Raw genomic sequence first — 11,065 nt, forward strand, 5'->3', positions numbered from 1 at the left:
ATAGGTATGGAGCAATTAAAACCAGGCGTTTAGGGAGGGGGTAGGAGGTGCACAGATAAAAAGGCCAGCACCAAACCCTTGAGAGGTCATAAAGGAGAATGAAAGGCCTCTTTTTTTCTGTAAAATGCAGATAATCCTTGAACTCAGGCGGAGGTGAGGGTTGGGGGGTAGTCTTTGGAGAACTATTTTCTGAATAAAGTTTTGTTGGTAGCTATGTTTGTACTCTTATTTCTTTGGTAGCTGTGTTTTAAGTGGCATGTATAAAGGGGGAAAAGTTAATATTTAGAATTTATTCAATTGTTTCTAGTCATTGCACATACGATTAATAACTTAATTTTTGGGGGACTGGTGGTGCCTCGCGCTCAGTAAGTTTTCCTCAGTCGTTAAGGTAACTCGTACAGAGCTGAGCAGAAATTGATCTGGACAATGACACCAATTGCTTTTGGTGGAAAACAACAGCCTATCATCTGAGACAGTTTATCTTTCTCTTTCTTTTTTCCTTTTTTCTTTTTGGCTGGCTGATAGCTACTTTGCTTTATTAAGAAGGTGCTTTTTAAAATCATTTATCCCTCCTCTATTGAATTCTAAATTAGTGACACCACCATCCTAGAATCTATGAATTCTTCATTTAAAAGCAAATCTTAGGGGCGCCTGGGTGGCTCAGTCGGTAAGCGTCCGACTTCAGCTCAGATGATCTCACGGTTTGTGGGTTTGAGTCCCATATTGGGCTCTATGCTGACAGCTCAGAGCCTGGAGCTGCTTCGGATTCTGTGTCTCCCTCTCCTCTCTGCCCCTCCCCCACTTACACTCTGTCTCTCTTTCAAAAATAAATAAACATTAAAAAAAAAAAAAGCAAATCTTAAATGTCAACGGGGAGAGAAAGCCTATCACCCCTAAAGGGACAGATTGGTGCAATGCACAGGAGAGGAAGCTGAGAGAGGGTGAAGAGAAAGAAACAGAGGACTGGACCAGGAAGAGAGACCAGGATGGAAAATCATGGTGACATTTCCACTGGTTGCACAAAATTACCCAGTGTGTTCTGACTTGAAAGCTGACTTAACAAGTAACTGCTTTTGAGTGTAAGGGTTACCTTGAGGTGGATATTATCATTCCCATTTCATAGATAATTACACACAGAAAAGTTAAGTAATTTGTCCAAGGTCACCCAGTTTGGCTGAGCTGGAATATATAAACCTAAGCAGTTTGGCTCCAAAGCCCACCTTCTTAATTTCACCTTTTTTTTTTAAATTTTTTTTTTTAGTGTTTATTCATTCATTTTAAGAGAGAGCACAAGAGGGCTGGTAGCGGAGGGGCCAAGAGAGAGGGAGAGAGAGAATTCCAAGCAGGCTCCGAGATGTCTGCACAGAGTCCTCCGCAGGGCTCGATCCCACGAATCATGAGATCATGACCTGAGCCGAAATCAAGAGTCAGACGCTTAACCGACTGACCCACTCAGGCGCCCCCCCTAACTTCCACCTTCTTAAATTAAGCTCTCCAGGGCTTTGGCAACGTCAGCTCTCCTCATCCCTATATATAGAATTTCTAGTCCTATCTTCTTCCCCCATCCCAGGCTTCATGGTTCCTGTGCTAAGTTTCAGCTTTTAACTCTTCTCTTTTGATATAATATTTTAAAGCATGATAAACACAGACAATAAAATACTATGGGATAGTAACAAAGTGGGTCAATATACATGGACATGGAAGGAAACCCAAAATGTACTATAGATGCAAAAAAGACAAAGTTCAAAAAGTGCGTATAGCATGCTCATGGTTGTATAAAGGAATGGAATATACATTTGCATAGGATATTAATCAGAGCCTTAGCAAGAAAAAGATAAGACACTATGATAGAGTTAATAAAGAGACTATATATAAAAGTGTAGGCAGGTCAGGGAAACCAACCAGGCAATGGTGAAACATTTCAGGGCTAGCCTGGGGACCTGTCAGCTGTCTACTGTCTGAGAAGACAACTGTCAGCAATCCCAGCCCAAGGGAAGAGGGGGCGGGAGCTTCGAGCACAACCCAGAGCCTGGAGAGGGCCTGCCCAATAAGAACTGGGGCCCTTGATAGAGGCATGGAAGCACTGCTAATTCCAGGCCCAACAGGGAAGGAGCAGGGGGAGTAAATATCCGGACTTCTCCCTTTCCTACCTCTCATCTTCTGCTGGTTGGATCTTCCCCACCCCTCCGTTTTTCTGTTGTCCAAAGCCTACTGGAAGAAGCCAGACAGCTAAGGAGCCAGACGGCTTGTTCGTTGCTCACAAGGTCAGTCCTCTGGGCACAGAGCAAAGTGGAGAAAGAATAGTGAGGGGTGAATTGACAATATCTCTGCATATAAGCATAGAGAATGTCTCAAGAGATTCATCAGAAACTAGGTTCTGATGGAAGCAAGAGACTTTTTAAAAATACATTTTATTTTTAGAAAAGTTTCTGATTTACAAAAAAATGGAAAGGATAGTATGGGAAGTTCTCATATTTCCCCTGGCCAGTTTTTCCTATTAGCACCCTAAATTTGTAGAGTATATCTGCTGCAATTAAAAAGCCAATATTGATACATTATTTAACTAAAGTCAATAGTTAGTTCAGATTTCCTTGGTTTTTACCAAACATTCATTTTCTGTTCCAGGATACCACATTACCTTTAGTCTTCTTATCTTCTTGGGCTCCTCTTGGCTTTGACAGTTTCTCAGACTTCCTTTGTTTTTGATGACCTTGACAGTTTTGAGAAGTATGGCCTAAGTATTTTGTAGGATGCTTCTGAACTGGAATTTATCTGATTTTTCTCATACTTAGACTGGTGTTATGATTTTTTGGGAGGAAAACCATGCAGGCCAGGAGCCATTTTTATCATATCACATCAAGGATAGATAGTATCAATATAACTTATCATTGTTGATACAGTGTTGACCTTGATCAGCTGGATAAGTTAGTGTTTGTTAGGTTTCTCCACTTTCAAGTGACTCTGTCTCACCCTACCCCCTTTCTATCACTGCACTCTTTGGAAAGAAGTCACTATATGTAGCCCACACTTAAGGAGTTAACCCCCATTTCCTTGAGGGTGGAGTATCTACATAGATTACTTGGAATTCTTTTGTAAGAGAAATTTTGTCACCCCCTCATTTATTCATGTATTCAGTTATTTATTTATGTCTGTATGGGATCATGACTATTTTATACTTTGTATTAGAATCTAATACTGCTTTATTTTGTTGATCAAATTATTCCAGCTTTGGCCTTGAAAGCTCTTTCATTTGGCTCCTTGTGCCCCTCTGACATGTCCCCACTGATGCAGGGTGGTTTTATGTTTTTGGAGCACTTCCTTGCTTTCTGGAATTGCAAGATGCTCCAGGCTTTTTTTTTTTTTTTTTTTTTTTTTAAGATTTTATTTTTAAGTAATCTGTACACCCAACATGGGGTTCAAATTCACAACCCCAAGATCAAGAGTCACATACTTTATCGATTGAGCCAGTCAGGTGCCTGTCTAGGCTGATCTTGTATATTTCCTGTATCGGTCCTTAAATCTGCCATTTCTCTAAGGAACCTTGTCCAGTTCCTTTTATTGGGGAACACTATTAGAAAATAAGATGTAAGCAACAGGTGTGCTCATTGCTGCTGGGATGTCATTGTTGATGGAGCAAAGAAATATATGCATGTATGATGAAGTAATATGTAACATTTTTTATATTATAAAAATATTATTTATATAAACATATCTAGAGTACTTTTATATGTAACCATCTGTATCTCTGTTTAGTTAAACATAAGTTCATACTCATGAAGAGACTTTTTATTGTACACTATTTTGAACTTTTTGAGGTTTTTAAAAATTGTATCAACATGGTAGTTTGTCAATCATTTTAAAAAGAAATAATATGCTGTTTGAAATGTCCTAGTGGTAAGATAAATTGTGTGTGTGTGTGTGTGTGTGTGTGTGTATTTAAAAACCTTATTAGTTGTGGATTACCAGATGAATAAGTTCTATCGAAAAGGTGAATATATATAAAAATTTTGTGAATCAATCTTTTAAAAATATATTAGGGAAAAACATATTAGGGGAACTGGGTGATTAAAATAATTCATGTGAGTTATTCTTTCATAAAAAATGATCTCCCTATGAATTTGTATGTTGCATGAGTACTTTGACACAGTCAAAATGGAACTAATTACCTTCTTTCAATGCCATTCTTGAATACGCTGCTCTTCCTGAATTTTCCATCTTGGTAAATGGCATCCCATCCATCTAGTTGCTCAAGGCAGGAACTTAGGAGACTTCCTTGATTCTGTCTTCTTTGTTGCCTCTGATGTCACCCTATTGTCAAGTCTACTTTTTAAACATTTTTTAAAGTTTATTTATTTATTTATTTTGAGAGAGAGACAGAAAGTCATCAGGGGACGGGAAGAGAGAGAGAGAGATAGAATCCCAAGCAGGCTCTATGCTGTCAGCACAGAGCCTAATGCGGGGCTCGAACTCATGAACTGTGAAATCATGACCTGAGTTGGAGTCAAGAGTTGGACGCTTAACTGACTGTGCCACCCAGGAGCCACTCAAGCCTACTTTTTAAATAACTCTCCAGTTCATCCACTTCTCTCTATCTCCACTGCTATTGCCTGGGTTTAGGCCGGGATTATCCCCAGGGCAATAGCCCCCTAATGGTTCTCCCTGTTTCTCTTCTTGCTCTATTCACAAGTTATTCTTCAAACTAGCCAAAAACAGTTGTAAAAATGTAAATCTGGTCAGGTTCATCCTTAGCTTAAAATTTCTCCAAATGACTCTCCATTGCCTTCTTCTATGCACCCATGGTACTGATTGAGCTCTCTCTGCCTTGGAGGCTTGTTTCTTCCTCGGCTTGGGACTCCTTCCCCTCTTGACCATCCCTAGCTTCTGTCTTGGTTTCCTTGACCCCTTTGTGGAGGCTTCCCTAGTAGCCGAAGGCCAGGGTCAATGTTTTTCCTACCCAGGTTTTAGCACTCTTAATATGCATGCACTTACCACACTGAAGGGTGCTTCTCTCAATCTGCTATTCAGATTCCATATGATCTTTAGGATTATATGTGAATAGTACCTAACTCATAATGTTGATGTGAGAATTAAATGCAATTCCTGGCACATAGTAAGCCCTTGATAAACGTTAGCTATTATGATTGAGTTTTGGAGTCTGGAGAGTAGTTTGAGTTAGGTCTTGGTATATTTTGAGCTTCATTTCAAAAAAAGGTACGTGAATGTATGTATATATGTTATTTGATGTTGCCAGGAATAGCTAATTTTATCCGTCAAAAATTTCTTCCTAGCACGCTCTTTTGAGTCATGGATTTTGGCTTTTAAGTAAGCTAAAGGTTGCTAATTGGGAGAACGGCCAGAAAAACTTCTCCTCAGCTTTTGAATCACATGTTGAACAAATCTGGCATCACAAGCATCAAGCTGCCTTCTGTTTCTAATCATTTTTCTTTCTAATTTAGTTTCTCCCACCAAAAGGGATTATAATTGATTTTCACCACAGAGTCCATGGAAGATGTCACAAGATGTAAAGGCAATTATTTTCAAGTAGATGGAACCCATATTTGTGAGCATCCCCACTGGCTCTGTCCCAAATGCTAAATAGTAACAAGACTTTCCTGGATTGAGACGGTGTGTTGCTGATCTGAGGCAACTGGCAAAAGTCTTGGCTAAGAGACTATTCTTCTTTCTTTTCACCTACCCCTCTGACATTCTTTAAAACAACAACAACAACAACAACCAAGAAAAAAAAAAAGGCAAGTAGCAGCATCTTATTTATGAAAGCCTCTCTAAGAGCATACTGGTCAGTGGTCTGGCCCATGAAGGCTTGAATCCAGGTCCTATCTCAAAATAGACTTCCCTTAGAGAAAAGCACTCTCCTTCCTAAATTACATGTTTCCTTCCTTTCATCTCTTTGCTTCCCAATATCTCCCCTCCTTCCCTTTCTCTAACTTGCAGACAACAACCTCCCTCCTCTAGAGTTCCCACATTTGACTCTTTCCACCATTCTTACTGTTGCCTAAACCTAGGCATTTGTTTCTGCTTTGAAACTCCCATAAAAGGAGGGCAATCTGGAAATGACTTTTTGTCAACACAAAAGCCAATATATTGTAAAGTAATAAACATTTACAAAAAGAGGAAAACTGCAGCTACAGCAAAGAACAAAAATCAGGGGCAATGCCGTTCACTCCTCCTCTGTGTCTCCCCCAAATCAACACATCAAGCCTTCTCTAGGAAGCCTCACCAGCATCTGCCTTGGGTTGAATGCTCCTTCTTCCTTGGAGATCTCACTATACTTTTATTCTGAGCAACATTTGACATCATCTTATAGTCGTGCCAATTCCTTCTGTGTGTGTGTGTGTGTGTGTGTGTGTGTGTGTGTGTGTGTTGAACTCCCAGTAGAAATAAGTTTCTTGTGGGCTGAAGCTTATCTCTGAGATTCTGGGCAAGTTTCCTAACCAATTGCACAAGTATAAGGAAGTAATAATCATTTATCACATTGTTGTGATAATTAAGTACAGTGAGAGAAGTTTCTAGACCACACTAAAGTATTCAATGGTTAGTTTCTTTGTTTTTCTTCTTTGGTTTTGTGGTCTCCTCCATGGTGACCATTGCTGTCCAATGGGAAAGGATACACAGCACTGACTCAGCACTGGATTCTGGATTTGAGTCCCATTTGCTAGGGAATTCTGGAAACATACTTCATCTCTCCATGTGTCATTTTCCTTGCTGGCAAATTGGGGATAATAATGGTATTTACTTCATAGGGTTCCTGCAATAATTAAATGAGGAGTAGGTAAGGCAATTAGAACCTAGCACATGGTGAGTACTCAGCAAATGTTGGCTGTTATTATTAGCACAATGCTCAGTGTAGAGTAGGCGCCTAAAAAATACTTAGGATGAATTGGAAAAAAATTCATAGCACAGTCCTTTTAACAAACAGATCAGCTGGGGTAACCTTCGTCGCTACCCAATGGTTGTCTACTTTTCTATTTAGTTTGCCAATTTATCTTACACCTGGGCCTTGTAAACCATTTGGGGGACCAGTTCAAATTGCATTCAGGTCATAAAAATCAAAAATCGTTTGGAAGACAAAAGCCAGAAGGAATTAGTAAGTGGAATTATAATCAAATAGGAAAGGTGTTCAACGTGGGTGAATGAGAGACTCCCACTGGTATACATCTTATTTAAAATCTTAATTAGAGTTCTGGAAAAAGCAAAGTCATATGCTAATGTAATGTTAATATAATTACGTTGGGGACAAATGGAAATGCTAATACGGGCTGAGGACCACTATAAAGAAATCTAAATAAAGGCTTTTTTTTCTTCTAAAGAGCTCGTAATGTATTACAAACAATGTCACTAATCTGAATCTAAGTATTTCCATAAAAGTAGAATAGGATTGTGCATTCAGTAATATTGCTTTCTTTTAAAAAAGTGTTTTTAATTGTATCTGTGTTACAATGGGAGGAATCACCTAGTTTACAGGGGAATAAGATAAATAGAAATCCTCAGTCCTTTCTGCCAGGTTCCCTTTCCCAAAGGCGACCACTTTTCAGATCCCGTAACTGATTCTTTGATGTGTACGTCCACATCTCTACATCATATGCATGCATTTCCATTTATTTTTTTCAGTTTTCTTACCAGATGGGATGAGGAGTTAGCTCTTTCCTGTGTTCCCACTACTGCCAAACCCCTGCGTACTACGTTTCTCCACCTCCTGAGATGGGGTCATACTTTTGGTTTGAATCATAGTGATATTCACATTATTAGAATTCTATTTTCTATTCACAAAGGAGCTATGTGGTAAGCTTTTTATTTCCTGGGACTTCCCCCCCCTCCCTACCCCAGCGTTCCCTTAGTTTCAGTTGTCTTGGTTTTTTGTTTCTTTCTTTATCTTGCGTTATTTGTTTGGTTTGCTATGACCACTAATGCACATCACTGTGTAACCCCAACCCTCCTCCAGCATAATGGAAGTCTTCTTTCAATATGCACATCACGTCAAGTATTTGATTAACTTCATCTTGAAAAAGCCTCTCCCACGGTCATCTGAACTGCTTCACAGTCAGAAATCTGCCTTCCCCATCATCCTGTGCATTCCCTCTGCCTGTCCCCTGCGCACATCTTTTCCTGCCTCCTAACTTCCTCTCTGTTGGTTTATTCATCCTTTAGATGGAGCACATCCTCTATCCACCAGCTTCCTGATGAAGGGTGTGTGGGAGGGAAAATTTTTGAGAACTTGCAAGCCCGAAAATGTCTTTATTCTTTGCTCATACTTGATTTATAACATGATTGAGTTCAGGATTCTGGGTTGGAAATGATTTTCCCTCACAATTTTGAAAGCATTGCTTCATTGTCTTCCGTCTCCCAGAGTTCCTTTGGAGAAATCTGAAATCGCTTAACCTTCATGCTGGTAAATAACAAAAATTAGACAGTAAATTCTGAAGATCTAGTTGACTTTATTGATTCACGATTTGGGCAGTATCCCATCTTAGCAAGTAGAAGGGAGATCCAAGGGGCTACAGGAAAGGAAAGGTTTTCAAAGTTAGAGAGGGAGCAGATAAAAGGAAATTAGCAAAGAATCCATTGTTTTAGGCAAGGTTGCCCTCCTAAGGGGACATGAGGGGGTCTATCAGTAAATTTCCTCGTGCTGATGTGCAATTCCCATGTTAACTGGTTAAAGGCTACATTTCTGGGGTTTGAAACCGTAGTTAGGCTAGGTATTAAGTCTTAGTTTACAGACTTGGGACTTAACCTAAGTTAACCATTTTGGACCTATGGTTTTCTTGTAAATGGTGTGTTGTGCTTTTTTGCTGGAAATTTGTAGAATCTTCTCTTTGAACTAAGTTCTGTGGTGTGGGTCTATTTTTGGGCACTGTGCTAGGAATTTGGTGGGCCCTCTTTCTACTTTTCCCTAAGGACTTTTATTTACTTTCTCAAAGAAATTTTTGATAGCCTCCAATTCTGATTTCACAGGTGTACTGAAATAAGAACCCATGGCTTTCCTCTGAAGACATTAAGGGTTTAGTTGTTATTTAAATTTTTAAAAAATGTTTATTAATTTTTTGAGAGACAGACAGACAGAGTGTGAATGGGGGAGGGGCAGAGAGAGGGAGACACAGAATCTGAAGCAGGCTCCAGGCTCTGACCTGTCAGCACAGAGGCCCGATGTGGGCTTGAACTCACAAGCTGTGAGATCATGACCTGAGCTGAAGTTGGGCACTTAACCAAGTCACCCTGGCGCCCCTGTTATTTTTTAAATGTACATTTCCTCTTCCTGCACAGTTTCTATTTTCAACATAGGTTTTTTGTTGTTTTTTTTTCTGTTTTTTGGTCTCTATGTTTTCATATTAGGGGCTCAGATCTTCTTGTGCTTGATTGCCTGCCCTTACTTAAAAGTTGGGGGTCTCCAGAGCACCCTGGGAGCTCTGAGTGTGTGTGATATCCTGTAGGGCGAGCTGGATGGCTGTTTGGTGGGGAACCCCTAATGTTGTCACCCTTGTCAGCATCATTAGGTCTTTATCTTGGGCCGGATAGATTCCCATCTAGAGAAAGACTTGTCTTCTGCCTGGAAGACATTGGCTGCTATCAATCTGGGTCGAGCAAGTTCTGCAAGTTAGCATGCATACATCATTTACTAACTCCTCTGTTTTCTGTGTATTACAAAGACATTCTGCTGGCTCCTCTTTAAAGATGAAAACTGTGTTCTGCTGGGGCGAGGGAGGGTAATCACCAAGGAGTGTGCAAGAAGAGGGGGGCATCTAGAGACCTGCCGTCCTTTGTCAGAAGGAGCTGGCCAATTTCCTGAGCCTTGATTATTCTGCAGTTTAGGTAGAATCTGTTCTCAGCTCTTCCCTCTGAGGAAATCACTCTTCTGTTAGTTCTGGTAAGGCAGCCTTACTTGCTCATCGGTTCTGTAGCTTTTAAAAAGTTTCTTCGCGTGCTCACTTTATCCCTGTAGGTTTATGCCTTAAAAAGCCCCCCTCTACTACAGTTTCAGTGCAGTTGAGGAGAGAGTAAAAGCATGTGTTCGATAGCTATCTTTTTGCCATTCTGCTCTCTTTAGGTGAAAATCCTACATCTGATATTTTCTAGTGTTTGGAGAATTTTGCAGTTGCCTTCAATTGGAGGAAAACCAAAGGCAGCATTTGGGCATGCCGAGCTTAGAGTTCCAGCTTCCTTTCAATTCTGAAATGTACAATTGTGTTTTGGCTTCCCTCATGGATCATCTAACTAAAAATAAAAATTCTTAGGGCACTTGGGTGGCTTAGTCGGTTAGGTGTCTGACTCTTGGTTTCAGCTCAGGTCATGATCTTGATGTTCGTGGGTTCAAGCCCTGTGTGGGGCTCCACGTTGACAGTGCGGGTCCTGTTCTGGGTTTTCTCTCTCTGTCTCTCTCTCTCTTCCCCTCCACAGCTCCTGCGCTCTCAAAATAAATAAATGGACTTTGAAAAAAAAAAAAAGAAAAAAAATTATCCAAATTGAGAACCAATAAAAAGTTATGAGAATCTGATTGCAAAAAATATTTTCAAAAGTACTTGGCACTCACGGGGCACCTGACTGGCTCAGTCTGTAGAGCATACAACTCTTGATATTGGGGTCATGAGTTTGAGCTCCATGTTGGGCACAGAGATAACTTTAAACAAAAAAAGGACTAGGCACTCAAATAATTTCCTATATTCTAATCCCCAGAAACAGTAAATATGTAAAGTCATGTGGCAAAGAGGAATTAAGGTAGCAGATGAAATTAAATTAGCAAATCAATTGACTTTATGATGAAGGAATTATCCTGGATTACCTGGGTGGACACAATACAAGGGCTCTCCTCTCTCTCTCTTTTTTTCTTAAGTAGGCTCCACACCCAATGCGGGGCTTGAACTCACAACCCAGAGATCAAGAGTCGCACATTCTACAGACTGGGCCAGCCAGGCACCTTTAGTCACAAAGGTTCTTAAATAGAAAGAAGGAGGCAGAAGGTCAATGTCAGAGTAATGTGGTATGAGAGAGACTGACTGAAAGTCTCAAAGACATTGCTGGCTTTGAAGGTGGAGGAAGGGGACCATGAGCTAAG

This window comes from Panthera onca, chromosome A2, assembly GCF_046562875.1.
Source record: "Panthera onca isolate mPanOnc1 chromosome A2, mPanOnc1 haplotype 2, whole genome shotgun sequence".
Lineage (NCBI taxonomy): Eukaryota > Metazoa > Chordata > Mammalia > Carnivora > Felidae > Panthera > Panthera onca.